The 22704-nt window shown below is 49.4% G+C and overlaps 1 protein-coding gene across 1 annotated transcript in view; it reads right to left on the bottom strand.

Moving 5' to 3' along the window:
• Window positions 1-22704, bottom strand: part of snta1 (syntrophin, alpha 1) — a 989140-nt gene that overhangs the window by 479975 nt on the left and 486461 nt on the right. The window lies entirely within an intron of this gene.

Genomic DNA, 22704 nt, shown 5'->3' with positions numbered 1-22704 from the left:
CAGGAAAGACAAGCATTCCCACCCCGTAGATCCCATGCGAGATGTTACATTTCACCCTCCCCCACCCCAAAGTCCGAAGACCCAACGTGAGATGAGGCGTAGAAGGAGGAGCAGATTGAGGATGAGTCTTTTTAGCTCTGGCAAGAGTTCATTGGGCAGATGTGCCGGATCAGTCAGCGTATACCGTGTTGGCGAATGTTGTCTGCGGCAGGAACATTGTGGCGGACGATCGTTGGGAGGGGCTGAACTGCGGAGTGGCCATCCGAGGCCTCAGAGGTCTGGGACTCCACCTCGGAGTTAGCAGACACAATGTGGACATGCCGGCGTTATGAGAGGCTGGAGGCGTCAGGGCAGCTGCTTCAGCAATGGAGCCGGAAGATCCCGGACAGGATTCTTTCCAGGCACTTCACGAGGGAGCGACCTCCGCGAGCGAAGGTGATGCAGCTACTGTCCCATGAGTTGTCCTCAGCCCGAACCTGGTAAGAGATCCGTCCCAGAGTGCCAGCCAGCGCCACCTTTGAAGCGACAAACAAATATTGCATCATCAGGTGCGAAGTGTTGTAGACGCTGATGTCGAACTGGGCAACACATTTGCAAATCTTGGCGACCGAGTACCTTTCCCCCGATGTCTGATAGAATCAAACTCAGTCAGGTGCGAAGCCTACGATCTATTAATATCTCAGCAGGGGCTACCCCAGTTACCATGTGCAGCGAGGTTTGGTACATAAATAAAAATCTTGCCAGTCTTGTGTCCCTCGAGCTGGACATCTGTTTCTTGAGCCCCTGATTAACCGTCTGCATGGCTCTCGCTGCCAGGCCATTCGATGCTGGTTGGTATGGGCCGCTACGGACAAGGCGAATCCTGGTGCTGCCAAGGGGAGCTGCTGGAGCTCTTGGCAGATGGAGCTCTGCTGGGCCAACATCTCAATATCCGTGTCCAATCCCGTTCACCAGAAGTAGCTTCTCACCAGCGTCTTCATTTTGGGCACTCTGGGATATCCGTTGTGAATGTCCTTCATCATGCCAACCTGTCCCTTCGCCGGGACAACAACCCAGGTGCCACCAGGGGGGATGCCGTCCTCTACGGTCAACTCAGACAATTTTGAGGAGAAAGCCTTAACTCCAATGGTAGCTGCCATGCTGCCCACCGTACAGCACCAGATGTCGCACTTTCGCAAGCACAGGGTCGGTTTACGTCCAGCACGGACACACAAGGCTGTGATGGCAAAGACTCCATAAAATGTAGGGCAGCAATTACTTTGTCGGCCATATGTGGGTTCGCTGACTCAATCTTCAGGAAAGGTGTGAAGAGATAGGAGAGGTCTTGAACGAGTACTTTTCTTCTGCATTTACAAATGAGAGGGGCCATATTGTTGGAGAGGACAGTGTGAAACAGATTGGTAAGCTCGAGGAAATACTTGTTAGGAAGGAAGATGTGTTGGGCATTTTGAAAAACGTGAGGATAGACAAGTCCCCCGGGCCTGACGGGATATATCCAAGGATTCCGTCCTCTACGGTCTGTATTGCGTACAGTTCTGGTCACTGCATTATAGGAAGGACGTGGAGGCTTTGGAGAGGGTGCAGAGGAGATTTACCAGGATGTTGCCTGGTATGGAGGGAAAATCTTATGAGGAAAGGCTGATGGACTTGAGGTTGTTTTCGTTAGAGAGAAGAAGGTTAAGAGGAGACTTAATAGAGGCATACAAAATGATCAGGGGGTTAGATAGGGTGGACAGTGAGAGCCTTCTCCCGCGGATGGAAATGGCTGGCACGAGGGGACAGAGCTTTAAACTGAGGGGTAATAGATATAGGACAGAGGTCAGAGGTAGGTTCTTTACGCAAAGAGTGGTGAGGCCGTAGAATGCCCTACCTGCAACAGTAGTGAACCCGCCAACATTGAGGGCATTTAAAAGTTTATTGGATAAACATATGGATGATAATGGCATAGTGTAGGTTAGATGGCTTTTGTTTCGGTGCAACATCGTGGGCCGAAGGGCCTGTACTGCGCTGTATCGTTCTATGTTCTATGTTCTATGGGAAGCAAGAGATGAAATTGCAGAGCCGTTGGCAATGATCTTTTCATCCTCGCTGTCAACAGGGGTGGTACCAGGGGATTGGAGAGTGGCGAATGTCATGTCCCTGTTCAAAAAAGGGACTAGGGATAACCCTGGGAATTACAGGCCAGTTAGTCTTACTTCGGTGGTAGGCAAAGTAATGGAAAGGGTACTGAAGGATAGGATTTCTGAGCATCTGGAAAGACACTGCTTGATTAGGGATAGTCAGCACGGATTTATGAGGGGTAGGTCTTGCCTTACAAGCCTTATTAAATTCTTTGAGGAGGTGACCAAGCATGTGGATGAAGGTAAAGCAGTGGATGTAGTGTACATGGATTTTAGTAAGGCATTTGATAAGGTTCCCCATTATAGGTTTATGCAGAAAGTAAGGAGGCATGGGACAGTGGGAAATGTGGCCAGTTGGATAACGAACTGGCTAACCGATAGAAGTCAGAGAGTGGTGGTGGATGGCAAATATTCAGCCTGGAGCCCAGTTACCAGTGGCGTACCGCAGGGATCAGTTCTGGGTCCTCTGCTGTTTGTGATTTTCATTAATGACTTGGATGAGGGAGTTGAGGGTGGGTCAGTAAATCTGCAGACGATACGAAGATTGGTGGAGTTGTGGATAGTGAGGAGGGCTGTTGTCGGCTGCAAAGAGACATAGATAGGATGCAGAGCTGGGCTGAGAAGTGGCAGATGGAGTTTAACCCTGAAAAGTGTGAGGTTGTCCATTTTGGAAGGACAAATATGAATGCGGAATACAGGGTTAACGGTAGAGTTCTTGGCAATGTGGAGGAGCAGAGAGATCTTGGGGTCTATGTTCATACATCTTTGAAAGTTGCCACTCAAGTGGATAGAGCTGTGAAGAAGGCCTATGGTGTGCTAGCGTTCATTAACAGAGGGATTGAATTTAAGAGCCGTGAGGTGATGATGTAGCTGTACAAAACCTTGGTAAGGCCACATTTGGAGTACTGTGAGTACCCAGCGGGGGGTCGGAGAACCCCACCCTAAAACATTAAAGTTACTAAAACAGCAAGCAGCTATAATCAATGTTTTTGTTTCTTGGAACAACTCTCTAAAATGAAAATAGAGAGAGACAGGAACCAGTGGTGTCTGTCTGAGTCCACAGCAGCCAAATGTGATAGCAAAACCAAACAAAAACAGCTCACAGAGCCGCTACCCAGCCCCACCCATACAATGGCATCGCCTCACTGAAGCCATGTGATAAGACAAAATCCTTTCTTCAAGGGACACTCACATGACAGTGATGGTCAAAAGAGTATTCGTAAGCAGCCAATAACAGAGCCGGTGCTGAATCCTCGCAGACGCTATAGGCGGACTCATATCGTCTTCACGCAAAAGGCCAAGAAAAGGCTTGTGATCGGTGACAATAACAAAATGGAGACCATAAACATATTGATTCAACCGCTTGACACCAATGACAACCGCCAGACCATCGTTTTCCATCTGGGCGAATTTTTCTTTCGGCCGCGGCCAGCATCTGGGAGGCAAAAGTGATTGGACGGCCTTGGCCGTCGCCCATCCCATGGGACAGCTCGGTCCCAATGCCGTACGGTGAAGCATCGCACGTGATATTTAACGGCTTAGAAAAGTCAAAATGTGTCAACATCCCCGGAGAAGACAATCACCGCATCACCTTCTTAAATCCTGCACCCTGGCCCTCGCCCCAAGCCCAAGGCTGGTGCTTCTTCAAGAGCAAGTGGAGTGGGGCCAGAACGGTGGTCAAATTCAGGATAAATCACCCATAGTAATTAACCAGCCCAAGGAAAGTGTGAAGTTCTGTGACGTCTCGCAGAGCGGGGGTCATTTTATTTCTCGCCGACCGGGTGTAGGCCGACTCGGTCCAGCCGATATCCCAAATAGACCACCCTCTTCACGTGAAACACGCTCTTCACACGGCACAGGCGGACCCCATATTCTGAAACACGCTTCAATACCGCCTCGAGGTTTTGCAGATGTTCTCACGCTATGGTCCTTGTGACCAACACGTTATCCAAATAAACTGCAACACATGGGATGTTCTCCATGACCCGCTGGAAGACTGCACACATGGAAAATACCCCCTGCGTCCCTTGTGTGTATAAATCATTGCGTACATCTGGCAGGATTTATCGAGCTCTAACTGCAAATGCTCATTGCTCATGTCCAATTTTGTGACTGTACAGCCATCGGCTAACGTTGTGCACAAGTCCTCGATGTGTGGTAATGGGCAATGGTCTAATCATGAAGCTGTGTTCATCGTTAACTTATAGTCTCCGCAACGACTTCCTGGCTTCATTATGGGGACGACTGGCATTGCTCAATCAGCCAAGCGCACAGCACGAATGATGCCCAAACTTCCCAACACCGAAGTTTGGTCTCAACCTTCTCGACTGTAGGGAACCGGGCGGCACATAAATATCAGGGCTGGGCTTCTGGATTCACCTGGACATTGGCCACGCTTCCTTTAATGGTGCCCAATCCGGGCTGGAAAACCTCAGGAATTTGCTCAGTGCCGCACACAGTCCGGCAGATCCCACGTGGAGGATTTGCGGCCAATCCAGCTGCAGCTGCTGCAGCCAATCACGGCCCAACAGGCTAGAGCCGCTTCCTCGCACAACAATGAGGGGAATTCGCACTGACTGGTGTCCACAAAGCACCGGAGTGAGGGTGGACCCCACCATATTCATTCGTTCCCCTGTGTAACGAGCCGAACGAACCGCAGTGTCAGCCAAAGACAAAGTATGGACTCCTCGTTTGGTAAGATGGAAATTCTCTGCGCCACCACAGAAACGGCCGCTCCCGTATCCAACTCCATTTGGAGAATGTGACCATTCACTTGTATCGGACACGAAAAGGGGCCCCGCGGGACGCTGCCAAACAGCTCAGCTGCATCTCAGCCTCATCCTCGGCCTCTTCTGGGTCATCCAGATAAAAGGCCCGGCCCCAGGATTGACGCCGACCCCGACCGAGGCTCCTGTAGCGCCGGCCCTCCAGCTGCCTGCGGTTCCGCCGAGACCGGAGTTCACACGGACCAGAGCTGCCTTCAGCCAAATCCCGGGACAACGCACGTCTCGGCAGCCGGCTTTTCACCCAGAGGCCAGGGTCACAACGGCGTTCGGTCTGGGCCGTGAAATCGGGGCGGTGGCTCAGTTGAGTCGGTCACAGTATCGACAGCAAACCAATTTACTCCTCGTCGCCAGTTTTATGAGGACACGGGGAGTCGACACCCAGTAAAATAGGAACAGCTTTATTTACACGAATGATACATACGCCATCCGGTAGATCCTTACCGGGTTTCTCTCTGGTCGGTGCCTAACTGGCCAACCTTGTATATATTGGGTAATTGCGGTATCCCACCCCCAGCGGGGGGGAGCTTGTACTCTGCAAGGAGCACGGGGAGACATACCCACTCCGTAGGTCCCGTGCGGGATTTTACAGGCTAGACACTGTTTCTCCCGCCCTAGTTGGCACTTAGTCAAAAACAGAAAATTGCAGCAGTAACTGAGAAAGAACGTGGAGTGTTCACTGACCTCCAGTAACTCCCAATCCATCATCACCTCCGTTTTAAAAATCTGTGCTGCCAGTGGTGTCTGTGCTGCCAGTGCTGCCAGTGGTGTCTGTGCTGCCAGTGGTGTCTGTGCTGCCGGTGCTGCCAGTGGTGTCTGTGCTGCCAGTGCTGCCAGTGGTGTCTGTGCTGCCAGTGCTGCCAGTGGTGTCTGTGCTGCCGGTGCTGCCAGTGGTGTCTGTGCTGCCAGTGCTGCCAGTGGTGTCTGTGCTGCCGGTGCTGCCAGTGGTGTCTGTGCTGCCAGTGCTGCCAGTGGTGTCTGTGCTGCCAGTGGTGTCTGTGCTGCCAGTGCTGCCAGTGGTGGCTGTGCTGCCAGTGCTGCCAGTGGTGGCTGTGCTGCCAGTGCTGCCAGTGGTGGCTGTGCTGCCAGTGCTGCCAGTGGTGGCTGTGCTGCCAGTGCTGCCAGTGGTGTCTGTGCTGCCAGTGCTGCCCTAATTTTAAAATGAGGCAGTGAAAGAAAGAGCCTTGAGTTAAGTTGATGAATCCAAAAGAATGACACAATTAACCTCTTCAACAGGAGAAACCTCCAGTAAAGGTTGTACAAGAAGGTTCAATGAAGACTGCAGGAGAGCGTGGCAGGAGTGAAGACTGCAGGAGAGCATGGCAGGAGTGAAGACTGCAGGAGAGCATGGCAGGAGTGAAGACTGCAGGAGAGCATGGCAGGAGTGAAGACTGCAGGAGAGCGTGGCAGGAGTGAAGACTGCAGGAGAGCGTGGCAGGAGTGAAGAGTGCAGGAGAGCGTGGCAGGAGCAACACCAGGGATACTGAAAAATGAGGTATCAACCTGGTGAAGCTACAACACAGGATTACTTGTGTCAAACAGCATAAGCAGCAAGTGATAGACAGAGATATTAGCAATGATCTAATCTAAACTCTGCAGTCCTGCCACATCCAGCCGTGAATGGTGGTGGACAATTAAACAACTCACTGGAGGAGGAGGCTCCACAAATATCCCCATCCTCAATGATGGAGGAGAACAGCACATCTGTGCAAAAGACGAGGCTGAGGCATTCGCAACAATCTTCAGCCAGAAGTGCCGAGTGGATGATCCGTCTCGGTCTCCTCCGGAGGTCCCAGCATCACAGATGTCAGTCTTCAGCTAATACGATTCATTCCAAAGGCTATGGGCCCTGACAATATTCCAGCAATGGTACGATGAACTTCTGCTTCAGAACTTGCCGGGCCCCTAGCCAAGTTGTTCCAGTTCAGCTACAACGCTGGCATCTACCCGGCAATGTGGAAAATTGACCCGGTGTGTCGTGTACACAAAAAGCAGGATAGTGTTAACAGAGCCCAGTATTACCAGAGCTCAAACAGCAGTAACAGAGCCCAGTATTAACTGATCCCAGAGTTAATAGCAGCTTCCCAGTGTTAACAGACCATAGCAGTATTTTTCAAACTTTTTTTCCCAAGACCTACTTTTGCCAACCGGTCTGACCTTCGGTACCCACTCCTGGGAGATGCCACTCCGGAATGCTGGAGTGGCAATATTTTGAACCGTTCCTGGGATAGGGCAAGATAGCTGGCTGTGTCATCATTAATTAACAATCCCTAATCAAACTGACTTGTGGCCGGTTACACCACCTTCGGGACAAGCACACTGATACAGAAGAAAAGTTACACATCAGCCCAGGCACCGTCCTTCCAATTGTGAGTGAATGGATCACAAAATCACAAAATCTTTACAGTGCAGCCATCAGGTCAACATGGTGGGTTTTATGTATAGGACTTTGGTGAGGCCACATCTGGAGTATTGTGGGCAGTTTTAGTGTCCTTATCTGAGGAAGAATGTTCTTGCTACGGAAGGAGTGCAATTGAAGTTTACCAGGCTGACTCCTGGGATGGTGGGACTGTCTTGAGGAGAGATTAAGTCGGTTAGAATTATATTCATTGGAGTTTAGAAGAGTGAGAGAGGATCTCTTAGAAACGTATAAAATTCTACCAGGATTAGACAGGGTAGATTCAGAAAGAATGTTCCCGATGGTGGGGGGAGTCCAGAACTAGGAGGTAGAGTTGGATAAGGAGTAAACCTTTTAGGACTGAGGTGAGGAGAAATTTCTTCACCCAGAGAGCGGTGAATCTGTGGAATTCACTCCCACAGAAAGTAGCTGAGGCTAAAACATTGTGTAATTTCAAGAAGGAATCAGATACAGCTCTTGGGGCTAAAGGGATCGAGGGATATGGGGGGAAGGCGGGATCAGGGTATTGAACTTGATGATCAGCCATGGTCATAATGAATGGTGGAGCAGGCTCGAGGGGCCGAATGGCCTCCTCCTGCCCCTATTTTCCATGTGTGGTTTTACAAAATATGGAAGATTGATGGCCCCTTTTACAGCCGGAGATTAACTGAAGCTTCAGGGCGGGAATTCACAATTACGTTCTCTGGGTATCAGACTCGGCATCTGAATTAGTAATTAGGTACACAGCCCCAAGACGCTGAAACCCACACAGCTTTCAGCAGACCGGGGTAGTAAACAGTGACTCTCTCAGCAGTTCACTGATCAATGTAACAGTGCTTTGATGGTGTTTTTTCTCCCTCTGCCTGATCTTCCTCCAAACACCTACAATGCCACCTGTCTGTCATAGATACTGAGAGCAGAGGCTGCCAACGAGATCATAATGCCTTGTTAGACAGTTTATTTACGGACCTCAGTACGCAGGGTAATCTGATCCATGATCCAGTCTATTGTGACATTTAGTCGAAATAAACATGGGTACTATACTGCCATCCCCAGGAACTGTGGTCCTTCAGTACAGCTACTGTGACAGGGGGGGGAGGTGTTTCTCTGCCTCCCCCCCTAACCATAGACAGGGACACACACAGAGCCACAACCCCACTCATTGGCTCTGAACATTCTGTAAGCCAATTGATGCTTTACAAACAGTTAAGTATTGAGCCAGTGAGAGGCACAGCTTGCCCACCGAGGCCAGAAGTGTACCCAGCACCCTCCTGGGGGGGGGGGGGGTTGCTAATTCCAGCAGGAAGTGCGATATTGTCAGACAGCCACCAAACTCATACCACTCAGAAACTGCAGTGTAAACAGACTCAGGGGCGGCACGGTAGCACAGTGGTTAGCACTGTCGCTTCACAATGCCAGGGTCCCAGGTTCGATTCCTGGTTTGGATCACTGTCTGTGTGGAGTCTGCACGTTCTCCCCGTGTCTGTGTGGGTTTCCTCCGGGTGCTCCGGTTTCCTCCCACAAATCCCGAAAGACGTGCTGTTAGGTGAATTGGACATTCTGAATTCTCCCTCAGTGTACCCGAACAGTCGCCAGAGTGTGGCGACTAGGGGCTTTTCACAGGAACTTAATTTCAGTATTAATGTAAGCCTACTTGTGACACTAATAAAGATTATTATTATGGTTATTATTAGATACTTGTCATAATGTACACCAGTATATTATGGTGCAGACACACACACACACTGATGGACATGCAGTGGGACCAATCAGCATACACAACACCGCAGCCAATCACCAGTGAGAGCACACGCACTATAAGGTTTGCACTGAGTGCTGAATTTGGTGCATTTGAGTGCGATAGTGAGAGTTTGGTGACCGAGGGAGTATAAGGCTTCATTTTTATCTAAAGTTTAGTCTTTCTTTTATTTAGTTAATTAACTTAAAAGTTGCTGTTTGGTTTAGAAGAAGGTGAATTTTCAATCAGCTTTAAACAGGCTTCTACTTGTAGGCACTTGCAGCTGGAGCTTGTTAATTAGTTAATTGGATTAGGCCAGGTTTTCAGAGGCTAGATTCACAGTATAAAAGTGATCCCCTACAGTGCAGACTTTGTTTGCACTGAGTGCTGAATTTGGTGCATTTGAGTGCGATAGTGAGAGTTTGGTGACCGAGGGAGTATAAGGCTTCATTTTTATCTAAAGTTTAGTCTTTCTTTTATTTAGTTAATTAACTTAAAAGTTGCTGTTTGGTTTAGAAGAAGGTGAATTTTCAATCAGCTTTAAACAGGCTTCTACTTGTAGGCACTTGCAGCTGGAGCTTGTTAATTAGTTAATTGGATTAGGCCAGGTTTTCAGAGGCTAGATTCACAGTATAAAAGTGATCCCCTACAGTGCAGACTTTGTTTGCACTGAGTGCTGAATTTGGTGCATTTGAGTGCGATAGTGAGAGTTTGGTGACCGAGGGAGTATAAGGCTTCATTTTTATCTAAAGTTTAGTCTTTCTTTTATTTAGTTAATTAACTTAAAAGTTGCTGTTTGGTTTAGAAGAAGGTGAATTTTCAATAAGCTGTAAACCGGCTTCTACTTGTAGGCACTTGCAGCTGGAGCTTGTTAATTAGTTAATTGGATTAGGCCAGGTTTTCAGAGGCTAGATTCACAGTATAAAAGTGATCCCCTACAGTGCAGACTTTGTTTGCACTGAGTGCTGAATTTGGTGCATTTGAGTGCGATAGTGAGAGTTTGGTGACCGAGGGAGTGCTGAATTTGGTGCATTTGAGTGCGATAGTGAGAGTTTGGTGACCGAGGGAGTTAGGTGAGGAGGGAGTAAGGTGCTCCTTTCATTTTGTTTCCGACATTTCCGCAAAGAGTGCGAAGAGAGCCAGGAGTTTACAGAAAGTGTAGCTGACTGGGAGCAGAGTCGGAGGGCGGAGATCTAGTTAGTCCACAGGACAGCTATAGTCTGTCAGGTAAGAAGGGATGGAGGCTAGGCCAGTTGCATGCTCCTCCTGTAGGATGTGGGTGGTGAGGGATACCACCGGTGTCCCCACTGACTATACCTGCGGGAAGTGCACCCAACTTCAGCTCCTCAAAGACCGTGTTAGGGAACTGGAGCTGAAGCTGGATGAACTTCGGATCATCCGGGAGGCAGAGGTGGTGATTGAGAAGAGTTACAGGGAGGTAACCACACCCAAGGTACAGGACAAGAATAGCTGGGGAATACAGTCAGGGGGAAAAAAACAAACAGGCAGACAGTGCAGGGAACCCTCGTGGCCGTTCCCCTTCAAAACAAGTATACCGTTTTGGATGCTGTTGGGGGGGATGACCTACCGGGGGAAGGCCCTAGCGGCCAGGTCTCTGGCACTGAGTCTGGCTCTGGGGCTCAGAAGGGAAGGGGGGAGAATAGAAAAGCAATAGTTGTAGGAGATTCAATGGTTAGGGGAATAGATAGGAGATTCTGTGGTCGCGAGCGAGACTCCCGGAAGGTATGTTGCCTCCCGGGTGCCAGGGCCAGGGATGTCTCGGATCGTGTCTTCAGGATCCTTAAGGGGGAGGGGGAGCAGCCAGAAGTCGTGGTGCACATTGGTACCAACGACATAGGTAGGAAAAGGGGTGTGGAGGTAATAAACAAGTTTAGGGAGTTAGGCTGGAAGTTGAAAGCCAGGACAGACACAGTTGTCATCTCTGGTTTGTTGCCGGTGCCACGTGATAGCGAGGCTAGGAATAGGGAGAGAGTGCAGTTGAACACGTGGCTGCAGGAATGGTGTAGGAGGGAGGGCTTCAGGTATTTGGATAATTGGAGCGCATTCTGGGGAAGGTGGGACCTGTACAAGCAGGACGGGTTGCATCTGAACCAGAGGGGCACCAATATCCTGGGAGGGAGGTTTTCTAGTACTCTTCGGGAGGGTTTAAACTAATTTGGCAGGGGAATGGGAACCGGATTTGTAGTCCAGCAACTAAGGTAGCCGATATTCAGGACGCCAAAGCGTGTAATGAGGCAGTGGGGAAGGGAACACTGACAAAGGAGAGTACTTGCAGGCACGGAGAGGGGTTGAAGTGTGTATACTTCAACGCAAGAAGCATCAGGAATAAGGTGGGTGAACTTAAGGCATGGATCGGTACTTGGGACTACGATGTGGTGGCCATCATGGAAACTTGGATAGAAGAGGGGCAGAAATGGTTGTTGGAGGTCCCTGGTTATAGATGTTTCAATAAGATTAGGGAGGGTGGTAAAAGAGGTGGGGGGTGGCATTATTAATTAGAGATAGTATAACAGCTGCAGAAAGGCAGTTTGAGGAGTATCAGCCTACTGAGGTAGTATGGGTTGAAGTCAGAAATAGGAAAGGAGCAGTCACCTTGTTAGGAGTTTTCTATAGGCCCCCCAATAGTAGCAGAGATGTGGAGGAACAGATTGGGAAACAGATTTTGGAAAGGTGCAGAAGTCATAGGGTAGTAGTCATGGGCGACTTTAACTTCCCAAATATTGAGTGGAAACTCTTTAGATCAAATAGTTTGGATGGGGTGGTGTTTGTGCAGTGTGTCCAGGAAGCTTTTCTAATGCAGTATGTAGATTGTCCGACCAGAGGAGGGGCAATATTGGATTTAGTACTGGGTAATGAGCCAGGGAAAGTGATAGATTTGTTAGTGGGGGAGCATTTTGGAGATAGTGACCACAATTCTGTGACTTTCACTTCAGTAATGGAGAGGGATAGGTACGTGCAACAGGGCAAGGTTTACAATTGGGGGAAGGGTAAATACGATGTTGTCAGACAAGAATTGAAGTGCATAAGTTGGGAACATAGGCTGGCAGGGAAGGACACAAGTGAAATGTGGAACTTGTTCAAGGAACAGGTGCTACGTGTCCTTGATATGTATGTCCCTGTCAGGCAGGGAAGAGATGGTCGAGTGAGGGAACCATGGTTGACAAGAGAGGTTGAATGTCTTGTTAAGAGGAAAAAGGTGACTTATGTAAGGCTGAGGAAACAAGGTTCAGACAGGGCATTGGAGGGATACAAGATAGCCAGGAGGGAACTGAAGAAAGGGATTAGGAGAGCTAAGAGAGGGCATGAACAATCTTTGGCGGGTAGGATCAAGGAAAACCCCAAGGCCTTTTACACATATGTGAGAAATATGAGAATGACTAGAGCGAGGGTAGGTCCGATCAAGGACAGTAGCGGGAGATTGTGAATTAAGTCTGAAGAGGTAGGAGAGGTCTTGAACGAGTACTTTTCTTCTGTATTTACAAATGAGAGGGGCGATATTGTTGGAGAGGACAGTGTGAAACAGATTGGTAAGCTCGAGGAAATACTTGTTAGGAAGGAAGATGTGTTGGGCATTTTGAAAAACTTGAGGATAGACAAGTCCCCCGGGCCTGACGGGATATATCCAAGGATTCTATGGGAAGCAAGAGATGAAATTGCAGAGCCGTTGGCAATGATCTTTTCGTCCTCACTGTCAACAGGGGTGGTACCAGGGGATTGGAGAGTGGCGAATGTCGTGCCCCTGTTCAAAAAACGGACTAGGGATAACCCTGGGAATTACAGGCCAGTTAGTCTTACTTCGGTGGTAGGCAAAGTAATGGAAAGGGTACTGAAGGATAGGATTTCCGAGCATCTGGAAAGACACTGCTTGATTAGGGATAGTCAGCACGGATTTGTGAGGGGTAGGTCTTGCCTTACAAATCTTATTGAATTCTTTGAGGAGGTGACCAAGCATGTGGATGAAGGTAAAGCAGTGGATGTAGTGTACATGGATTTTAGTAAGGCATTTGATAAAGTTCCCCATGGTAGGCTTATGCAGAAAGTAAGGAGGCATGGGATAGTGGGAAATTTGGCCAGTTGGACAACGAACTGGCTAACCGATAGAAGTCAGAGAGTGGTGGTGGATGGCAAATATTCAGCCTGGATCCCAGTTACCAGTGGCGTACCGCAGGGATCAGTTCTGGGTCCTCTGCTGTTTGTGATTTTCATTAATGACTTGGATGAGGGAGTTGAGGGTGGGTCAGTAAATCTGCAGACGATACGAAGATTGGTGGAGTTGTGGATAGTGAGGAGGGCTGTTGTCGGCTGCAAAGAGACATAGATAGGACGCAGAGCTGGGCTGAGAAGTGGCAGATGGAGTTTAACCCTGAAAAGTGTGAGGTTGTCCATTTTGGAAGGACAAATATGAATGCAGAATACAGGGTTAACGGTAGAGTTCTTGGCAATGTGGAGGAGCAGAGAGATCTTGGGGTCTATGGTCATACATCTTTGAAAGTTGCCACTCAAGTGGATAGAGCTGTGAAGAAGGCCTATGGTGTGCTAGCGTTCATTAACAGAGGGATTGAATTTAAGAGCCGTGAGGTGATGATGCAGCTGTACAAAACCTTGGTAAGGCCACATTTGGAGTACTGTGTACAGTTCTGGTCGCCTCATTTTAGAAAGGATGTGGAAGCTTTGGAAAAGGTGCAAAGGAGATTTACCAGGATGTTGCCTGGAATGGAGAGTAGGTCTTACGAGGAAAGGTTGAGGGTGCTAGGCCTTTTCTCATTAGAACGGAGAAGGATGAGGGGCGACTTGATAGAGGTTTATAAGATGATCAGGGGAATAGATAGAGTAGACAGTCAGAGACTTTTTCCCCGGGTAGAACAAACCATTACAAGGGGACATAAATTTAAGGTGAAAGGTGGAAGATATAGGAGGGATATCAGAGGTAGGTTCTTTACCCAGAGAGTAGTGGGGGCATGGAATGCACTGCCTGTGGAAGTAGTTGAGTCGGAAACATTAGGGACCTTCAAGCAGCTATTGGATAGGTACATGGATTACGGTTAAATGATATAGTGTAGATTTATTTGTTCTCAAGGGCAGCACGGTAGCATTGTGGATATCACAATTGCTTCACAGCTCCAGGGTCCCAGGTTCGATTCCGGCTTGGGTCACTGACTGTGCGGAGTCTGCACGTCCTCCCCGTGTCTGCGTGGGTTTCCTCCGGGTGCTCCGTTTTCCTCCCACAATCCAAAGATGTGCGGGTTAGGTGAATTGGCCAATGATAAATTGCCCTTAATGTCCAAATTGCCCTTGGTGTTGGGTGAAGTTGTTGAGTTTGGGTAGGGTGCTCTTTCCAAGAGCCGGTGCAGACTCAAAGGGCCGAATGGCCTCCTTCTGCACTGTAAATTCAATGATAATCTATGATTAATCTGGGACAAAGGTTCGGCACAACATCGTGGGCCGAAGGGCCTGTTCTGTGCTGTATTTTCTATGTTCTATATAAAGACAAGGGACAGGAGAGTTCCCGCTCATTCTAGTAGCAGCCAGCTCAGAGCACAGAGCTCACAGCCTGCAACACAGACATTCACCATGTGCTGAGTGCATCACCTGGTTAGGACTAGACAAGGGTCAACAGTTAAAGCTGGTATTGCATTTACCCACAGTTCAAGTATGATAATATAGTTAACCTTATAATAAAATAGAGTTGCACCACTTCCAGTGTTGGTGACCTGTTTGTGATCCAGAACGCCCAACACATCATGGTACAAGGAGTGGTTGCATGCTAGCACTTCTGAGACCCACCTGCAACTAATCAGCTTTCCGGCATCCTGAAGTATGGAGAACATCAACCCGCCGCCGCCGCTCCGCATCGCCGGCACCTCAGTGTACAGTGACAACCAGCAACGATACCCAGGCAAGATGTTCAAGATCCGGGTTCCGCAGCAGCTCCAGTGCCACGGCAATCTCCGCGAAAACTGGCAGGCATTCTGGCAAATGTTTGAAATATTCCTGGTAGCAGCCGAACTTACAAGACCTGGCCAATGCTGAAAAGACCGAGCTTCTCCTCACCATTGCCGGTGCCAGAGCAGAAGAAATCTTTAAAAAATTCAAGTTCTCCAAGGGGCAAAACAGGAGCGACTTCCAGGCAGTCCTGGACAAATTCGGCAAATATTGTGAGGAAAACACACTCCAACCAGCAAGGAAAGGTAAGAGAAGCGCCAGTACTCACCTCGAGGCCGAAATCCCGGAGCAGAGAACGATTTTGGTCGGCGGCCATCTTTCTAAAGGGACTGCACTTGCACAGTTGCGCGACGCCGCCATGCGCAATCACGAAAACGGCCATCAGTCAAGGAACCGCGATCTGTGCATGTGCTAACACCTCCTACGTGCTATCATGACGTCAGAGGCCCCCGGACCACACCCATTTAAAGGGGAAATGTCCCAAATCAAAGAAAAAATCTTTTACAGCTGTAAAACAACCTTTCTTCACCTGGAATGACAGCACAATGCCTCAAATTGAACCAGGAAATGAAATAAACCTCCGAAGAACCCTGCAACAAGCAGTTACCTCCCCCCAAACCGAGTCTGATTCCGACTTCCCGCAGACCAGTGACACCGAGGACCCGAGGGAGCCTTTTCGAGTCGTTGTTATAACAAAGAACAGACTGTCCCCGAATCAAAACCACCAGCCGCTGTCGGTGCACAGACGACGAGTGGTGTGCCACCCTGACAGTCAACCGATCCCAGATACGATTCCGCCTGGACACTGGTGCATCCGCTAATCTCCTAGCATGGTCAGCCTTTCAGACCCTTGGGGTTAAACCAACCATTCTTCCGTCGACCTGCCAACTAGTGGACTACAATGGCAACGTCATTCCTGCTACCGGCTCATGCCAACTCGAAGTGACGCACAACTCGCGAAAAGCCATCCTTCCCTTCGAGATCGTGGGCTCCTCGAAGGACTCTCTGCTAGGCGCACAGGCGTGCAATCTCCTAAACCTCGTTCACGAGTACACTCCCTCTCTCCAGAGGACACATCTGCCTTCCAGGATGTGGACTTCAGGGCGCAACTCAATGCCATCATCGACCAGCACCACGACGTTTTCGAAGGCATGGGCACGCTTCCATCCACTTACAAAATCCTGCTCAAACAAGACGCCACCCCTGTGGTTCATGCACCTCGCAGAGTCCCAGCACCCCTCAAGGGCCGCCTCAAGCAGCAGCTGCAGGACCTCCAGGACCAAGGAGTGCTCTCCAGAGTGACGGAACCAATCGACTGGGTCAGTTCCATGGTGTGCGTAAAGAAGCCCTCCGGTGAGCTCCGGATCTGCATTGATCCAAAGGATCTGAATCGCAACATCATGCGGGAGCATTACCCTATCCCCAAGCACGAGGAGATCACGTGCGAGATGGCTCGGGCCAACATCTTCACCAAACTTGACGCCTCGAAAGGATTCTGGCAAATTCAACTAGACAGGTCCAGCAGAAAGCTGTGTACCTTTAATACCCCGTTTGGCAGATACTGCTACAACAGGATGACGTTTGGGATTATATCGGCATCAGAAGTATTCCACCAGATCATGGAGCAAATGATGGAGGGCATTGAGGATGTGCGCGTCGATGTTGACGACATCAGCATTTGGTCCACCACCCCGCAGGAGCATATCAGTCGCCTCCAGCGCGTTTTCAAATGAATACGGGACCAAGGCCTTCGCCTCAACAGAGCCAAATTCTCCTACGGCCAGACGGAACTCGAGTTCCTAGGGGACCACATCTCCGGTTGGGTGTGCGGCTGGATGCGGACAAGGTGGCTGCTATCACGGCCATGCAGAAGCCAGCGGATAAGAAGGTGGTCCTCTGATTTCTGGGCATGGTCAACTTCCTGGGGAAGTTCATCCCCAACCTCGCCTCCCATACCACAGCTCTCCGGAACCTGGTCAGGAAGACGACAGACTTCCAATGGCTTCCCGCCCACGAGCGCGAATGGGAGGAGCTTAAAACCAAGCTTACCACGGCCCCGGTATTGGCATTTTTTGATCCCACGAAGGAGACAAAAATTTCAAAGGATGCCAGCCAATCTGGCATTGGGGCGGTGCTCCTGCAACGCGATGAGGCCTCATCATGGGCCCCCGTTGCATATGCATCACGTGCCATGACCCCCACGGAACAGCGCTACGCGCAGATCGAAAAGGAGTGCCTGGGCCTGTTGACTGGGGACGACAAATTTCATGATTACGTGTACGGCCTCCCCCAGTTCACTGTTGAGACCGACCATCGCCCGCTGGTCAACATTATACAAAAAGACCTGAATGATATGACCCCTCGCCTCCAGCGCATTCTGCTTAAACTCCGGCGGTACCATTTCCAGCTCCTATACACCCCGGGCAAGGACCTGATCATAGCCGACGCTCTGTCCAGGGCAGTCATAGAATCATAGAATCATAGAAGTTTACAGCATGGAAACAGGCCCTTCAGCCCAACCTGTCCATGCCGCCCAGTTTTTACCATTAAGCTAGTCCCAGTTGCCCGCACTTGGCCCATAACCCTCTATACCCATCTTACCCATGTAACTATCTAAATGCTTTTTAAAAGACACAATTGTGCCCGCCTCTACTACTACCTCTGGCAGCACATTCCAGACACTCACTACCCTCTGAGTGAAGAAATTGCCCCTCTGGGCCCTTCTGAATCTCTCCCCTCTCACCTTAAACCTATGCCCTCTAGTTTTAGACTCCCCTACCTTTGGGAAAAGATGTTGACTATCTACCTTATCTATGCCCCTCATTATTTTATAGACCTCTATAAGTTCACCCCTAAGCCTCCTACGCTCCAGGGAAAAAAGTCCCAGTCTATCCAGCCTCTCCTTATAACTCGAACCATCAAGTCCCGGTAACATCCTAGTAAATCTTTTCTGCACTCTTTCTAGTTTAATAATATCCTTTCTATAATAGGGTGACCAGAACTGCACACAGTATTCCAAGTGTGGCCGTACCAATGTCTTGTACAACTTCAACAAGACGTCCCAACTCCTGTATTCAATGTTCTGACCAATGAAACCAAGCATGCCGAATGCCTTCTTCACCACCATGTCCACCTGCGACTCCACCTTCAAGGAGCTATGAACCTGTACTCCTAGATCTCTTGGTTCTATAACTCTCCCCAACGCCATACCATTAACTGAGTAGGTCCTGGCCTGATTCAATCTGCCAAAATGCATCACCTCACATTTATCTAAATTAAACTCCATCTACCATTCGTCGGCCCACTGGCCTAATTGATCAAGATCCCATTGCAATCCTAGATAACCTTCTTCACTATCCACTGTGCCACCAATCTTGGTGTCATCTGCAAACTTACTAACCATGCCTCCTAAATTCTCATCCAAATCATTAATATAAATCACAAATAACAGTGGACCCAGCACCGATCCCTGAGGCACACCACTGGTCACAGGCCTCCAGTTTGAAAAACAACCCTCTACTACCACCCTCTGTCTTCTGTCGTCCAGCCAATTTTGAATCCAATTGGCAACCTCACCCTGGATCCCGTGAGCTTTAACCTTTTGCAACAACCTACCATGCGGTACCTTGTCAAAGGCTTTGCTAAAGTCCATGTAGACAACGTCTACTGCACTGCCCTCATCTACCTTCTTGGTCACCCCCTCAAAAAACTCAATCAAATTTGTGAGACATGATTTTCCACGCACAAAGCCATGCTGACTGCCCCGAATCAGTCCTTGCCTCTCTAAATGCTTGTAGATCCTGTCTCTCAGAATACCTTCTAGCAACTTACCTACTACAGACGTTAGGCTCACCGGTCTGTACTTCCCAGGCTTTTCCCTGCTGCCCTTCTTAAACAAGGGCACAACATTCGCCACTCTCCAATCTTCAGGCACCTCACCTGTGGCTGCCGATGATTCAAATATCTCTGTTAGGGGACCCGCAATTTCCTCCCTAGCCTCCCACAACATCCTGGGATACATTTCATCAGGTCCCGGGGATTTATCTACCTTGATGCGCTTTAAGACTTCCAGCACCTCCTCCTCTGTAATATGCACACTTCTCAAGACATCACTATTTATTTCCCTTAGTTTCCTAACATCCATGCCTTTCTCCACCGTGAATACCGATGAGAAATATTCATTCAGGATCTCACCCAACTCTTGTGGCTCTGCACATAGATGTCCTTGTTGATCCTTAAGAGGCCCTACTCTGTCCCTAGTTACTCTTTTTCCCTTTATGTATCTGTAGAAGCTCTTTGGATTCTCCTTTGCATTATTTGCCAAAGCAATTTCATGTCCCCTTTTTGCCCTCCTGATTTCCCTCTTAACTCTATTTCGACAATCTCTATACTCTTCAAGGGACCCACTTGATCCCAGTTGTTTATGTACGTCATATGCCTCCTTCTTCTTTTTGACCAGAGTCTCAATATCTCGAGTCATCCAGGGTTCCCTACTTCTACCAGCCTTGCCCTTCACTCTAAAGGGAATGTGCTTACCCTGAACCCTGGTTAACACATTTTTAAAAGCCTCCCATTTACCAGCCATCCCTTTGCCTGCCAACAGTCTCCCCCAATCTACCCCTGAAAGTTCCTGTCTGATACCATCAAAATTGGCCTTGCCCCAATTAAGAATTTTAACTCTTGGGCCAGACCTATCATTCTCCATAGCTATCTTAAAACTAATGGAGTTATGGTCACTTGTCCCAAAGTGATCCCTCACTAACACTTCTGTCACTTGCCCTTCCTTATTTCCCAAGACAAGGTCAAGTTTTGCCCCCTCTCTAGTCGGTCCATCCACATACTGAATGAGAAATTCCTCCTGAATACACTCAACAAATTTCCCTCCATCCAAACCCCTAATGCTCTGGTTGTCCCAGTCAATGTTGGGAAAGTTAAAGTCCCCTACTACTACCACCCTATTATTCTTGCAGCTATCTGTAATCTCCTTACATATTTGCTCCTCAATTTCCCGCTGACTATTTGGGGGCCTGTAGTACAGTCCTATCAAGGTGATCTCTCCCTTCTTATTTTTCAGTTCCACCCATATAGACTCAGTGGGCGAACCCTCGGATATATCCCCTCTAAGTACTGCCGTGATGTTCTCCCTAATCAAAAACGCCACTCCCCCTCCTCTCTTACCTCCTGTTCTATCCTTTCTATAGCATCTGTACCCCGGAACATTGAGCTGCCAGTCCTGCCCCTCCCTTAGCCATGTTTCAGTCATAGCTATAATATCCCAGTCCCATGTGCCCATCCATGCCCTGAGTTCATCCGCTTTGCCCGTCAGGCCCCTTGCATTGAAATAAATGCAGTTTAATGTAGACTTTCCTTGCTCTCTGCCCTGCTTTCTCTGGTCATGCTTTACACACTCTCCCTTCCTGCCTTTTGTTTCCGTCCCCACTGACTTCCTACATCGGTTCCCATCCCCCTGCCACATTAGTTTAAACCCTCCCCAACTGCACTAGCAAACACACCCCCGAGAACATTGGTTCCGGTCACACCCAGATGCAGACCGTCCGATTTGTACAGGTCCCACCTCCCCCAGAACCGGTCCCAATGTCCCAGGAATTTGAAACCCTCCCTCTTGCACCATCTCTCAAGCCACGTATTCATCCTAGCTATCCTGTCATTCCTACCCTGACTATCACGTGGCACTGGTAGCAATCCTGAGATTACTACCTTTGAGGTCCTACTTTTTAGTTTAACTCCTAACTCCCTAAATTCAGCTTGTAGGACCTCATCCCGTTTTTTACCTATATCGTTGGTGCCTATATGCACCACGACAGCTGGCTGTTCACCCTCCCCCTCCAGAATGCCCTGCAGCCGCTCCGAGACATCCTTGACCCTTGCACCAGGGAGGCAACATACCAACCTGGATTCTCGTTTGCGTCCGCAGAAACGCCTGTCTATTCCCCTTACAATTGAATCCCCTATCACTATAGCTCTGCCACTCTTTTTCCTGCCCTTCTGTGCAGCAGAGCCAGCCACGGTGCCATGAACCTGGCTGCTGCCACCTTCCCCTGGTGAGCCATCTCCCCCAACAGTTTCCAAAACAGTAAATCTGTTTTGGAGGGAGATGACCGCAGGGGATCCCTGCACTGCCTTCCTACTCTTCCTCTGTCTGTTGGTCACCCATTCCCTATCTGCCTCAGTAATTTTAATCTGCGGTGTGACCAACTCACTGAATGTGCTATCCACAACTTCCTCAGAATTGCGGATGCTCCAAAGTGAATCCATCCGCAGCTCCAGAGCCGTCAAGCGGTCTAACAGGAGCTGCAGTTGGACACACTTCTTGCAGATGAAGGAGTTAGGGACACCAGAAGGGTCCCTGACTTGCCACATCTCACAAGAGGAGCATGACACGGGTCTGAGCTCTCCTGCCATGACTTAAACCTGAAGTTAAATTTGAACTACACTACACAGCTAAGAGAAAGTCAAAGAGAAAAATCACTTACCAGTCACAAGCCAATCACTTACCTGCTGGCTGTGATGTAATTGCTCCCGAGACTCCCTCACAGGTCTGCTTCTCTGCACCTCCTTAAGATGAGCACCAAATTCCCTTAACTAGTTAATTAATTTACTTAATTAATTGGATTTTTTTTTTTTTTGGAAACTCAAGCCCAAACACCAAACTCCAAAAAGAAAACACAGCCCTCACTCACCTCTTACCCGAACTCGGCCTTACCCAAACTCAGATACACTCTGTTTGCTTCCAGCACTGCATTCCTAAAGGCACTTCAGCCACACCTTTTGTATCCTTCCTGATTTACACTCAGCCAATAGGCCTGCTCCCGAAACTGAACTCCCGAAACTAACAGCTGACTTGCAAGGTAAGGAAGTTGTTAAACAGTACTTACCTCACCCAGGCCGCAAACTTTTAAACTGTCCGCTCTGCCTCGCAGCTCCCGCGCTTTTTAAATCTCCCGCGCTGTTTTCAATGTCCCGGCTCTCTGTCTCTCCCGCTCCCAGCTGACCTGCCGGGTTGACCTGCAGTCAACACCCCATGTGACCCAGAGGGGTTCGTCTGCCAGGTTGATGCCCATGTGGCCTTCACGGCCTCCAATCTGCTGGCCACGGACGAACGCCTTATCCACATTCGCCACGAGACTGCGGCTGACCCACTACTACAGCGTGTCATGCGCCACATGACAGACGGGTGGCTCAAGGGCCAATGCCCACAGTTCTACAATATCAGAGACGATCTGGCAGTAGTCGATGGTGCCCTCCTGAAGCTGTACCGCATCGTGATCCCGCACAGCATGCGCCAGCTCGTTTTGGAACAGCTACACGAGGGACATCTTGGCGTGGAGAAGTGCCGACGGAGGGCCCGAGAGGCTGTGTACTGGCCCGGCATCAAGGAGGACATCGCCAACACAGTGCTCAACTGCCCCACCTGTCAGCGGTTCCAGCCGGCCCAACCACGTGAGACCCTGCAGCCCCATGAGTTGGTCACGTCCCCTTGGTCTAAGGTAGGCCTGTTCCATGCACTTGGCAGGGACTATGTTCTGATTGTAGACTATTTTTCGAACTACCCAGAGGTCGTACGCCTGCACGACATCACATCATCGGCGGTCATCCATGCCTGCAAGGAGACCTTTGCTCGTCACGGCATCCCACTCACTGTGATGTCGGACAATGGCCCCTGCTTTGCGAGCCAGGAAT

This window comes from Scyliorhinus torazame, chromosome 8 (assembly GCF_047496885.1).
Source record: "Scyliorhinus torazame isolate Kashiwa2021f chromosome 8, sScyTor2.1, whole genome shotgun sequence".
Classification (NCBI taxonomy): domain Eukaryota; kingdom Metazoa; phylum Chordata; class Chondrichthyes; order Carcharhiniformes; family Scyliorhinidae; genus Scyliorhinus; species Scyliorhinus torazame.
Note: the sequence above shows the minus strand (reverse complement) of the source record. Positions and strands in the feature narration are given on the sequence as shown.